Raw genomic sequence first — 13,174 nt, 5'->3', positions numbered from 1 at the left:
AGTAGTGCAGAAGTATTACTTATTTTGTCTTGTTTACAACACTCCTGCTAATACATCTCAGAATGATGTTCGCTTTTTTTGCAACAGCGTTACACTGTTGACTCATATTTAGCTTGTGGTCCACTATGACCCCCAGATCCCTTTCCGCAGTACTCCTTCCTAGCCAGTCATATCCCATTTTGTACGTGTGCAACTGATCGTTCCTTCCTAAATGGAGTACTTTGCATTTGTCCTTATTGAATTTCATCCTATTTACTTGAGACCATTGCTCAAGTTTGTGCAGACCATTTTGAATTTTAATGCTATCCTCCAAAGCACTTGCAACCCCTCTGAGTTTGGTATCGTCCACAAACTTTGTAAGTCTACTCTCTATGGCATTATCTAAATCATTGATGAAGATATGGAACAGAACCGGACCCAGAACTGATCTCTGTAGGACCCCACCTGGTATGTCCTTCCAGCATGACTGTGAATCACTGATGACTACTCTCTAGGAACGGTTTTCCAACCAGTTTTGCACCAACCTTATAATAGCTCCATCTAGGTTGCATTTCCCTAGTTTGTTTATGAGAAGGTCATGCGAGACAGTGTCAAAAGCTTTACTAAAGTCAAGATATACCATGTCTACCACTTTCCCCCCATCCACAAGGCTTATTACCCTGTCAAAGAAGGCTATCAGGTTGGTTTGGCATGATTTGTTCTTGACAAATCCATGCTGACTGTTACTTATCACCTTATTATCTTCTAGATGTTTGCAAATTGATTGCTTAATTATTTGCTCCATTATCTTTCCAGGTACAGAAGTTAAGCTGACTGGTCTGTAATTCCCTGGGTTGTCCTTATTTCCCTTTTTATAGATTGGCACTATATTTGCCCTTTTCCAGTCATCTGGAATCTCTCCCGTCTTCCATGACTTTTCAAAAATAATTGCCAATGGCTCAGATATCTCCTCACTCAGTTCCTTGAGTATTCTGGGATGCATTTCATCAGGCCCTCATAGTATCATTAGTGTCCACATGGATGAGTCGCATGGGGTAGTAGTCAGACGGCAGGATGATCCTCAAAAATCCCTCCATAGCATCTCGGATATGGGCCCTTGGCAGGCAGCATGCTTCCTTGGATGCCATGTCAGGGTGACAGATGAGTGCCTCTGAAGAGAGTAACCAAGTACCACTACCTTACATTTCCTCCTGGGAGTGGTGGCTGTGATCCTCCCAGCCTTGTGGGTATATGGCTTCTCCTCCTCCACCTTTCCTCATCGCTCGTTGCCAGGGCAGCATATCGGTTTTCCGTCACCACAGTGGATGGGTTGGGAGTAGGGATGGAGCAGTGCCTGCTGCCAGAAGTAACCAGCTGCCTGTGTCCTCCCTGTGACAGAGCCATACCCTCCTCCCCCGGTGCTGTGACAGCCGTCGTCTGTAGCTGGATAGCTTCTTCAGCCTTGGATGTCTCCATATGAATACTCTTGAGGAACTAATCATGGGAAGAGATGCTCCTCAGTCTAGCCACCTCCTTCTGTAGCTCTCTCACCTGCTTCCTGAGAGATTCCACCAGCAGGCACCTTTCACACTGGATGGTCCCCCTAGCCTGGCTTTCTGTGAGTGGGAAATAAAGGCCACAGTCTCTGAAAATCCACACCAGGATCTGGATAGAGACATCCATGGTTAGGCTGTCTGTCTGGATACAGGCGCAGGTGGAGGAGACAGGAGAAGCATTGCCAGTGGTGATGCAGCTCTTCCTAACTTAGCGATTATATTACAACTCCCACCTACAAACTCCCTCTCAAACTCCCCTGTTCGCTAGCTAATCCAGAAGGTCCCTTCCAGTCCTATCTCATATGTTTCTATGATCATCTACCTTTGTAAAGTACTGAGACCTAAGGATAGAAAGCTCTATAATAATAATAATCATAACAACAACACTAATGATTCGCTGAAAATATGGCAGAATGGAGGTGCATGACATTTTCATTGAGAAAGTTCAGTACGTTTGACTTTTTTTGTTTTTCACAGAAACATTTCAGTTCTTTAAATGTACAACTCTGAAATATCAAACATATTACAGTCTTATGCTTTTGAATTATTTGAAAAATCATAAATAGAAATTTGAGAAATATCTAATTTAGAGAATGAGAAAATTCCCTTTAGACCTCTCTTTCTCCTTAATGAATTTTTGTAATATTTTATTAATTTCTACAGTGCCTCTCTCCCTCTCTTCAGCAGCTAGGCACTTTAATTACAGATAATAAACCACAAAAGAAGAACGTAATAAAAACAGTTCATCAAATGCTAACAAATTAAGCTTGCATCTTGCCCTGAAGGTTGCTAGACTAAAAGCTCTGATGGACCTTCAAGTACAGTGAATTCCAATGTGAGACCCTTAATTGAGGAAGCCTTGCCTCCAAACATGAAGTATTCAGTATGTTCAGGTAGCACACACTTCTCATCATTACTGTCTTTACAGGTTACAGGGTGAAAGACGGTATCACAAGTAATGAAGTCCCTAAAGATCTAAATCGTTAAAGATCACCATCTGAGATAAATTAACTCATGGCAGTGAACCTCACCACTCAGGAAACAGGCAGCTGCATTCTGCAGTAGCTGGAGCTAGTAGGTGGACTTCAGGGTAACCCTATATAGAAGGCACTGCAACAACCAAACAGGAAGTAACAAAGATATAGAAGACTTTTCTCAGGTTCATAATGCAATGAAATGAGTAGTCTTCTGGCTAGCTGGAGATGCTGAATGGCACTATGAACCATAATACTATCTGAGAATTCCAATCGGACCCTGATGCTATCAATCATTTTGCATAAAATTGGATACATAAAATGAGAAGAGAAGACCCAGCCTCCACTCTTCACTCCTCCATGTTTCTCATTACCAACAAGCATCCATTCTGATCCAATTTGAGCTACAGGCAGTTCAACTTCATCCAGATTGCTCTTTAAAGTATATATTGGGAAAGTAATGAGACTGTAGAACCTGAGTTCAATAGAAAAGTATTGTAGAGGCAAGTATCATCAGTATAGTGGTAACACAAGAGCCTTCTGATCACACCCTAATGGTTTCATACTAGTATTGGGAAAACAAGGAACAGGGAAGAACACAAAATGGAAATTTATAGGACCCCACATGCTAGTGTTTTTGGAGAGAACCAATTGCTCAGTAGTTGCTTTTAGTACTTTTCCAAGGAGTGAGCTGACAGAATTAGTATGGACACATTATCTTGTTCATTAAGAAAAAATAAACATTCATATCAATACAGTTTTAGTCCCATGCCAGGTGAACACTGACAAACAGAGATCAAAGAAAATTGTGAAATCCAAACAGGGCTGGTGCATCATCAATATTCAGAACTTCTACTGGTGAACCAGACAAACTATCGATAAAGATAGCAGTGCATCAAGGATCAGCACTGAGCCCTTTCTTGTTTATAGTTGTCCTGGATATCCTCACAAGGAACAGACAGAAGGAGGCACCTTGGTACATGCTGTTTGCAGATGGTCTATGCCAATGGTCCCCAAACTTTTCATGTCATGCCCCTCTTACCCCTGTCTGCTCCCCCACAGCTGAAGTTGGGAACTGGGCTGCAGCTCCGGGGGGTGGGGGAGGGAAAAGGGCCCGCAGACAGAGGTGATGGGGCCAAGGCTGGGGCCAGAGCTGCAGCCAGGGCTGGAAGCCAGGGGCTGCGGCAGGGCCGGGGACTGCAGTGATGCCAGGGACCACAGCGGTGCTGGGAGCCAGGGGCTGAGGCTAGAGCTGGTGGCTGGAGATGTGACCAGGCCAAAAGCTGAGACTGTAGCCAGGATCTAAGTTGCGGCCAGGGCCGGATAAGAGCTGGGGTCAGAGCAGGGCTGGGTGGTGCTCCCTCCCTGCCATGACCCCCTGAACTTTCCTTTGTGCCCCACGGTTTGGGGACCACTGCTCTATGCAGTGAAGAGAAAGATGTAGAACAGGATCTGGATAAATGGAGAGATGTGTTGGAGAGACATAGGATCAAAATAAGCAGAGGAAAAATAGAGTATATAGTATGTAATTTCAAACACGTGAACACTGAAGAATTATCTTTGACGCTAGAGGGGCAGACAACAGGGAAAACACAAAGTTTCAAGAACTGGATTCCACAATCTGGGGAAATGGAGGATGGAATTAGAGCTCAGATAATAAATGTCTGGCTCAGAAGGAGAGAGAGAAGTACTGTAGTATGTGATAAGAAAACACCAGTTAAGATTAAAAAGGAAAGTTTATAAAACAGTGGCTCATCCAGTTTTAATATATGGTGCTAAGCATCAGACAAAGAAGAAACATGAACAAATGATCTCTTCCATAGAAATGCAAATATTGAGATAGATGAGTGGTGTAAGCAAGAAAGACCGCGGGAAGAACGTATATGTTAGAGACATGCTCAAAGTCATACCAACAAATGAAAAAAAGAGGGAGTGCAAGTTCAGACGATTTGGTCCCAACAATTATGTGTGCAGGACAGTCCAAAAGACCAAAAATGAAAGAAAAAGACAGAGGCTGATCCAAGAAGTAGTGGAGGGATGTCGTAAAGCAGGGGTTCTCAAACTGGGGGTTGGGACCCCTCTGGGGGTTGTGAGGTTATTACAAGGGGGGATCGTGAGCGGTCAGCCTCCACCCCAAACCCTGTTTTTCCTCCAGCATTTATAATGGTGTTAAATATATAAAAATGTGTTTTTCATTTATGGGGGGGGGTTGCACTCAGAGGCTTGCTATGTGAAAGGGGTCACCCGTACAAAAGTTTGAGAACCACTGTCATAAAGGAAGACAGGTTAGCATGTGGTGTGCTAGAGAATATGGAATTGAACAGGACACTTTGAAGGGAGAGGACTTGCAGAGCAGACTCCATGAATGGGATTAACACAGGAGGAGGAGGAACAAGAGAAAGAGAACACAAATAGGAAAAATGAGCAATTTAGGAACAAATTTAGGAACACTGACTCATAATGAAACTAATATTTAGCAAAACTAGGGATAATGCATACTTTCCCAATATAAATGGTCAAATACATGTAAAAGGCCCAGAAAAATAGGCGACATAGGTCATTTTGGGGAGGCAAGACAAGACAGTTTATACATTTGCTGGCAAACAACAACTCACCACAGTTCTGGTATGAGTATGTTGTGATTGAGATGCAAAGAACATGCAAAATGTCCATGATTCAATGCCTCTGTCTATTTCATTCTATTGCAATATGTTTAGGACAGCTGAAGATGGCATCTACTTGCATAGGAAGATCTACCTGATTTAGTGACCTTGGAACTATAGTCCAGTTGAGGAACTTTTTCACTTTCTCCAACAAAACCTAAAGAGATCCTGTGAATTGTTTGGGCTTTGGACCTCTTCTCAGTTCAACTAATGATTATAAATAGCAAAGAATAACTGATTTAATTTGAAAAGGTCCTTATCCCTTTTGATTAGGATGAGAATTATATGTAATGAGACAAATTTACACCAGAAGAAAGCTGTAAAATTCTTGGATCATCAAACATTAGCAATTAAGATAGGCTCTTAAGATTGTAACTTTGAAGATCTCATTACTTTCATTAACTGATATGGATACATTGGGCCTGATTCCGCTTTCAGTCAAACCTGATTTACACTGAGGTAATTCAACTGACTTCAGAAGAATTATTCCTGATTAAAATGGATGGTGGCATATATGGCGTTATCTGAAAAAAGTTTGACAGGCAATGAGAGCAATTACTTTCCGATGGTTTGAGAAGCATGCACCTATAGAGGTATAGAAGCTCACTGGTCAATTACTTCTTCAATATTCTCTTCCACAACTAATCAAGACATCAGGACAGGATTGCTGCTGTGACACTCTAAGAAGAAATGATACCTGGGGACACAGGACTGGAAGGGTCCTCCTGGGTCACAAAGTCCAGCCCCCTGCAATCAAAGGTGATCTAGTTATGTAATCCTGTTAATAAATGTACCCATCTTCACCTTAAAACTAGTTTGCTTCCACTACTCCTACTGGAAGGCTACTGCAGAACCTCACTCCTCTGATAGTTAGAAACCTTTTAATTCCCAGCCACAATTTATTCATAGCCAGTTTAAATCCAGTTGTTCTTGTGCCAACATTCTGTTCATCTTAAAGAGCTCTTCCTCCCTCCTTGGTGTTTATCACCCTGATGTACTTATAGAGAGCAATCATACTCCTTCTAAACCATTTTGCTAGGCTAAACAAACCAAGCTCTTTTGGTCTCCTTTCGTAAGATTGGCTATTAATTTTCTTATTTTGGCTATATTTTCTTCTGAGTAATTTGCTTGCAAATACTTTGAGGAAATGGACATGGACTTTTCCCCTTACCTTGAAGACTTTTCTGGATACCTGCATTTGATGTCTTGTATAATTGATTATAACCTCCAAATCAACTGTGAAGGACTCCAATGGTCTTTCTTTAGGAGAGCTTTTACGTAAAGACTTTTTGATTATACATTTCATTTTTTGTTAAATCTGGTGAAAACAGATTTTCTGTGCCGTAGGTTAAAGCTGCATTATGTTTTGTACCTGTTTCCAAGGCCCACACAACTCTGTTCTGTTTTGTTAATCTCCCTGAGTAGCCTGCTTTTATTTTTACATACACAGACGTGCGCACAAACACAAAAACATTTCGATTTAAAACTTTGTTTTTAAAGTTGTGATTTACTTCGTACTCAACAATCCCATACAAACAGGTTGTACAGAGACATAACAAAATCTTATCTGTATCGACATCACATTCATGTTATATGAGGAGGTGATGGCCTAAGTAAAAAATACATTTATCATGCACTGTTAATATCAATACCTGTTTTCTGCTCACTAATCCATTTGCAAGGGAGTACCTCTAACATTTCAAATCTCAGAACAGTGATTTTTTTAAAATCATCTTGCTAAAGAAATGTTTCCTCCTCCTCCCCTCAATTTTTGAATTTCCCCTCCTTGTTATGGGCAATATTTCATTCCTGGATCAGTTTTTCTACATATCAAAGAGCCATAGTTTTGAAGCCCAGTATTTCTCAGCACTGCGTGGCTAGAAACCTGAAATTAATCCCTTTGAAAAGGGAAGACTCCAAGCTTCCTAATGGAGCTCAACAATCTAGTCTAGCCCTATTTAAGCCTGGAAAGGCTGAAAATATTTGACTTAAAATTGTCATAACTTTAAGGATTAGAAAATCTATTTTAGATCTTATAAAGAGGTTTTTATGACCCCCTGTACGTCTCATACAATGGACTCATAGTAACTAAGGCATCTAGATGGAAACATACCAGCTTCATAATAATTGATACATTTGGTCAAGATTGAAATGCTGGTAGATCTGTGATTTTGAGGGGAAAAGCCTTCATTGGTTTTCAAAATTCAGCTGTCAAAGGAGAACCCCTATCCACAAGTGGGTTCTGGTTCACTGAAGAAGCAAATATCATCTAAGGGCTTGTCTACATCGGCAATTTACAGCGCTGCAACTGTCTTGCTCAGGGGTGTGAAAAAACACTCCCCTGAGCGCAGCAAGTTGCAGAGCTGTGAAGTGTCAGTGTAGACAGTGCATCAGCGCCGGCTCGTTTCTGTGGCCCCTCAGGGGGAGGGGAACAGCGGGTCTCTGTGCACTGCTTGTGCCTGCAAGTACCGCCCCCGCAGCTCCCGTTGTGTACTTTGGAAACTTCCCCCTCATGGAGGTGGTTTTTTTTTTAGAGATCTGGGAGAACTCTCCCCCAGCGCTCTGCCGCAACCACACAAGCCACGTTATATAGTGCTGCCACGGCACTGCTTTAGCATTGCTAGTGTAGGCTCGCCCTAAGTGAAACACTAAGAACATTGCTGGGGGCAGAAGACTCATCATGGCAGAACAAAAAGAACAGGTGTACTTGTGGCACCTTAGAAAGACTAACAAATTTATTGGAGCATAAGCTTTTGTGGGCTACAGCCCACTTCATCAAATGCATAGAATGGAACATATAGTAAGAAGATATATATATATATATATACACACACACACACACACACACACATACAGAGAAGGTGGAAGTTGCCATACAAACTGTAAGAGGCTAATTAATTAAGATGAGCTATTATCAGCAGGAGAAAAAAAAACTTTTGTAGTGATAATCAGGATGGCCCACTTAGACGGTTGACAAGAAAGCGTGAGGATACTTAACATAGGGAAATAGATTCAATATGTGTAATGACCCAGCCACTCCCAGTCTCTATTCAAACCCAAAGTTAATGGTATCTAGTTTACATATTAATTCAAGTTCAGCAGTTTCTCGCTGGAGTCTGTTTTTGAATTTTCTGCTGCAAAATTGCCACCCTTAAGTCTTTTACTGAGTGGCCAGAGAGCTTGAAGTGTTCTCCTACTGGCTTTTGAATGTTATGATTCCTGATGTCAGATTTGTGTCCATTTATTCTTTTGTGTAGAGACTGTCCCGTTTGGCCAATGTACATGGCAGAGGGGTATTGCTGGCACATGATGGCATATATCACATTCATAGATGTGCAGGTGAATGAGCCCCTGATGGCATAGCTGATGTGATTAGGTCCTATGATGCTGTCACTTGCATCCGATGAAGTGAACTGTAGCTCACGAAAGCTTGTGCTCAAATAAATTGGTTAGTCTCTAAGGTGCCACTAGTACTCCTTTTCTTTTTGTGAATACAGACTAACATGGCTGCTACTCTGAAACCTTGAATATATATGTGGACAGAGTTGGCATCGGGCTTTGTTGCAAGGATAGGTTCCTGGGTTAGTGTTTTTGTTGTGTGGTATGTGGTTGCTGGAGAGTATTTGCTTCAGGTTGGGGGGCTGTCTGTAATCGAGGACTGGTCTGTCTCCCAAGATCTCTGAGAGCGAGGGATCATTTTTCAGGATAGGTTGTAAATCTTTGATGATGCGCTAGAGGGGTTTTAGTTGGGGGCTGAAGGTGACAGCTAGTGGCGTTCTGTTACTTTCTTTGTTGGGTCTGTCCTGTAGTAGGTGACTTCTGGGTACTCTTCTGGCTCTGTCAATCTGTTTCTTCACTTCAGCAGGTGGGTATTATAGTTGTAAGAATGCTTGATAGAGATCTTGTAGGTGTTTGTTTCTGTCTGAGGGGTTGGAGCAAATGCGGTTGTATTTTAGAGCTTGCCTGTCGACAATGGATCGTGTGGTGTGTTCTGGATGGAAGCTGGAGGCATGTAAGTATGTATAGTGGTCAGTAGGTTTCCGGTATAGGGTGGTGTTTATGTGACCATCGCTTATTAGCACAGTAGTGTCCAGGAAATGGATGGCTTGTGTGGATTGGTCTAGGCTGAGGTTGATGGTGGGGCAGAACACCGATTCCTAGAGAAAAAGTTATTCAGAAATAATTGAAGTTTTCAAAGTACACGATGGAAGCAGTGTGCTCACCATGAGATATCAGAATATTTTAGATGGGGTTATGGAGGAATTGATGGAGCTTTCTATTGTCTTTCCTGAGAAAGTCCTAGAAACACTCCTAGCCTTTTCAAACGAAGGCTTTTCACAGACCATCCCAACACGCTGCAATCTAAACAACTCAGTCACATATTGATATACTACTGGCCACATACTTATCTTGGGCTGTCCTTTAGACTTCCACTGACTCTAATTTGGGTTATTCATATTTTTCAGGTGCAAGCACACAAGTGCTGTCCTTGGCTAAATTTCCTTTGTTCCTTTATCGCTGACCTTGCCCCCTGGAGCCATTATTCTGCCATCAATCGCTGATGTAGTACAGGCATACTTCTATTTTGAAAGTAACAGAATTTATAAAATATACTAGCTAAGCAACACTAACTGAAATACTGATGGATCAGCAATCTTTTGAATCAGAAGCTGGATATTGCTTTAATGATATAAGCATTGATTTCAAAAGTTATGCTGAGATTAAATAATATGTATCACTTATATACCTCTTTTCATCGGTAGGTTCAAAGTGCTTTACAAAGGAAGCCAGTATCATTATCATAAACAGCTTTGTTGTGGCTTAACCAGCTAGATAGCCATGGTGAAGAATCTATTGTTCTCAAAAATCATCGGTAGACTCCAATACTGGGTGATGGAGGAAAGACCAGAAAACATAAGTATGTTCATAAATGTCTGCATGACAGAGAAAGAAAGTTAATTTAGGGGAAAGGAAAAGCAAATGGAAGGTATCTAACTGACAGCAACAAATTTTAGTAAGTAGAACCCTGGCCAAAAAATTAGGAAAAAGCCCGAACACTTAGACATTCTTTAGAAGATATTTTATTAAGAAAGTATGACTAATGACAGACTGGATAGCATCCTGAAAGAAATTATATTTGATATAGACTGGAATTAGGGAGAGGCATGGTAACTTTAAGATTGTGTCAGAGAGTGGCTAGGACAGTGAAAGTCTAATTAACATTCAAGAGAATCTTAAGCAAGAGAAGACAGAGCAGCCCAAAGGGAACATGGAAGGAAGAGAGGAAATGCTAAACACGTCTGAAAGAATCCAGCACTTCAATCGGACAAGGACAGCTACTGCATGCAAATAGACTTTATCCCAAAAAAGTAGTTTGCCAAGAGGTTTAAAGGTTCCTGTGTGTTACATAAGAGGAAATTAGAAAAATAATGCAGCATATCCAGCAATTACATCTCTTAATAAAAGTGAATGCAATGGGTATTATGCCAGAGAACACAGACTGATGAACTTTTTAGGGGCTGGATTAAGCAAATCTCATTGTCAATTTGCTAAAATAAAATATTACTTTGCAGCTCAAATGGCAATTCAGGTGGTTTGGGATACCGAACGCTGTAATACCTGGTACAAGCTGTACAGGAAAGACATTAGATTAAAGAGCTGTATGTAAAAGATATCATAGAATCTAGGAAGATAAACATTTTCAGTGGACAGAACCACACAGTCAAATGTATATGGAAACAAAACCACGATGTGAATGTAAATATATTAGTGGGATTATACTACTGGCCTCTTAATCAAGGAAATGAAATTACATGCACAATGTTGAGAGGCAACAAAATGAAAATAATGGGGGACTTCAAAGACCCACATATAAACGGCCAAATGGGACAATGGGACAAAGTTTAGAAAAACAATTTCTTGACAAAAAGAAAAGGAGTACTTGTGGCACCTTAGAGACTAACCAATTTATTTCATAGAATCATAGAATATCAGGGTTGGAAGGGACCCCTGAAGGTCATCTAGTCCAACCCCCTGCTCGAAGCAGGACCAATTCCCAGTTAAATATTCCCAGCCAGGGCTTTGTCAAGCCTGACCTTAAAAACCTCTAAGGAAGGAGATTCTACCACCTCCCTAGGTAACGCATTCCAGTGTCTCACCACCCTCATAGTGAAAAAGTTTTTCCTAATATCCAATCTAAACCTCCCCCACTGTAACTTGAGACCATTACTCCTCGTTCTGTCATCTGCTACCATTGAGAACAGTCTAGAGCCATCCTCTTTGGAACCCCCTTTCAGGTAGTTGAAAGCAGCTATCAAATCCCCCCTCATTCTTCTCTTCTGCAGACTAAACAATCCCAGCTCCCTCAGCCTCTCCTCATAAGTCATGTGTTCTAGACCCCTAATCATTTTTGTTGCCCTTCGCTGGACTCTCTCCAATTTATCCACATCCTTCTTGTAGTGTGGGGCCCAAAACTGGACACAGTACTCCAGATGAGGCCTCACCAATGTCGAATAGAGGGGAACGATCACGTCCCTCGATCTGCTCGCTATGCCCCTACTTATACATCCCAAAATGCCATTGGCTTCTTGGCAACAAGGGCACACTGCTGACTCATATTCAGCTTCTCATCCACTGTCACACCTAGGTCCTTTTCCGCAAAACTGCTGCCTAGCCATTTGAGCATAAGCTTTCGTGAGCTACAGCTCACTTCATCGGATGCATGTGCAAATGTGTAAATTGGTTAGTCTCTAAGGTGCCAAAAGTACTCCTTTTCTTTTTGCGAATACAGACTAACACGGCTGTTATTCTGAAATTTCTTGACACTGAGTGCTGCTTATTGGAACAAGTAGCTCTGGAGCACCCAACAAGACAGGTTATTCTTGATTTAAGTAACACACAGGAGCTAATTATAGAAGTGACAGCAGCTGAGTCACTACATAATAATGACCGCAGTACAATTTGAACCAACATTCTTGGGGCACATAGGATACCAAAAAGTGACAGTGATACTAAACTTTAGGAAAAGAGATTTTAATAAAATGAAATGCTTAGTTAAAAAAAAAATTAAAAGTAGAGGAAGTAAAATCCTTAGAGGTGGTATGGATGCTACTTATAAAAAAAAAAAAAAAAAACCAAACACAGACTCAAAAGACAGGTGTACCACTGAACAAAACGAGAACCAGGAAGACAAAGAGTAAATCAGTATGGCTACATTGCAAGTTCTGAGATGCTATTTAAGCCAAACAGAAACCCTTCCAAAGTTTGAAGTCTGATCCTGCTGAAGCCAATAAATAGGAACAGCAGGCAGGAAATAAGGGTTAAAATGGACTTTTATGAACAAATAGCCTAAGATATAAAAAAAACCCAATGCATGGGACTCTTTAAGTGTATCAGAAACAAAGTTATTTTGATCAGTCAGATCAGAGAGACAGAGGAACGTCAACAAGAATTAAACAAGCCAGCTGAATGGGCAATACAATAACAAATTAAATTCAGTGTTGATGAATGCAAATTAGCACGCACTGGATGGAAAAATATGAACTACTCATACAAGTTACAGGATTCTAAATTAATTGAATCAACTCAAGAAAGGGATCTGAGTGTCACTGTAGATGGCTCAAAGGAAACCTCTACACAATATGCAGCTGCAGTCAAAAAACTAATAAGATGTTGGGCTACATAAAGAATGTGATTGTGAGTAATAATGATATTATTATAGGCTTCATACAAATCAGTAATGTGGCCTCACCTGCAACACTGTGTGCATATGAGTCACCAGATCTCAAAAATAGTATTGCAGAAGTGAGGAGGATTCAAAAAAGACCAAAGAGAACTGAAGGGCATGGAAAAACTCTCATATAAACAGAGACTGAAAAAGACTGACTGTTTACCTTAGAAAAGAGACAAATAGGAGGAGACAAGATACAATATAGGAAATAATGAACAGTAGAGAGAATGTAAATCAGGAAATACTATTCTCCCTGTCCAATAAAGCAAGAGC

At 41.0% G+C, this 13,174-nt stretch overlaps 1 protein-coding gene across 4 annotated transcripts in view; it reads right to left on the bottom strand.

Moving 5' to 3' along the window:
• EIPR1 (EARP complex and GARP complex interacting protein 1) overlaps positions 1-13,174 on the bottom strand; it is a 171,165-nt gene that overhangs the window by 33,917 nt on the left and 124,074 nt on the right. The window lies entirely within an intron of this gene.

Source organism: Eretmochelys imbricata, chromosome 3, assembly GCF_965152235.1.
Source record: "Eretmochelys imbricata isolate rEreImb1 chromosome 3, rEreImb1.hap1, whole genome shotgun sequence".
NCBI lineage: Eukaryota > Metazoa > Chordata > Testudines > Cheloniidae > Eretmochelys > Eretmochelys imbricata.
The sequence above is the reverse complement of the archived record's forward strand: the minus strand, read 5'-3'. Positions and strand labels throughout refer to the sequence as shown.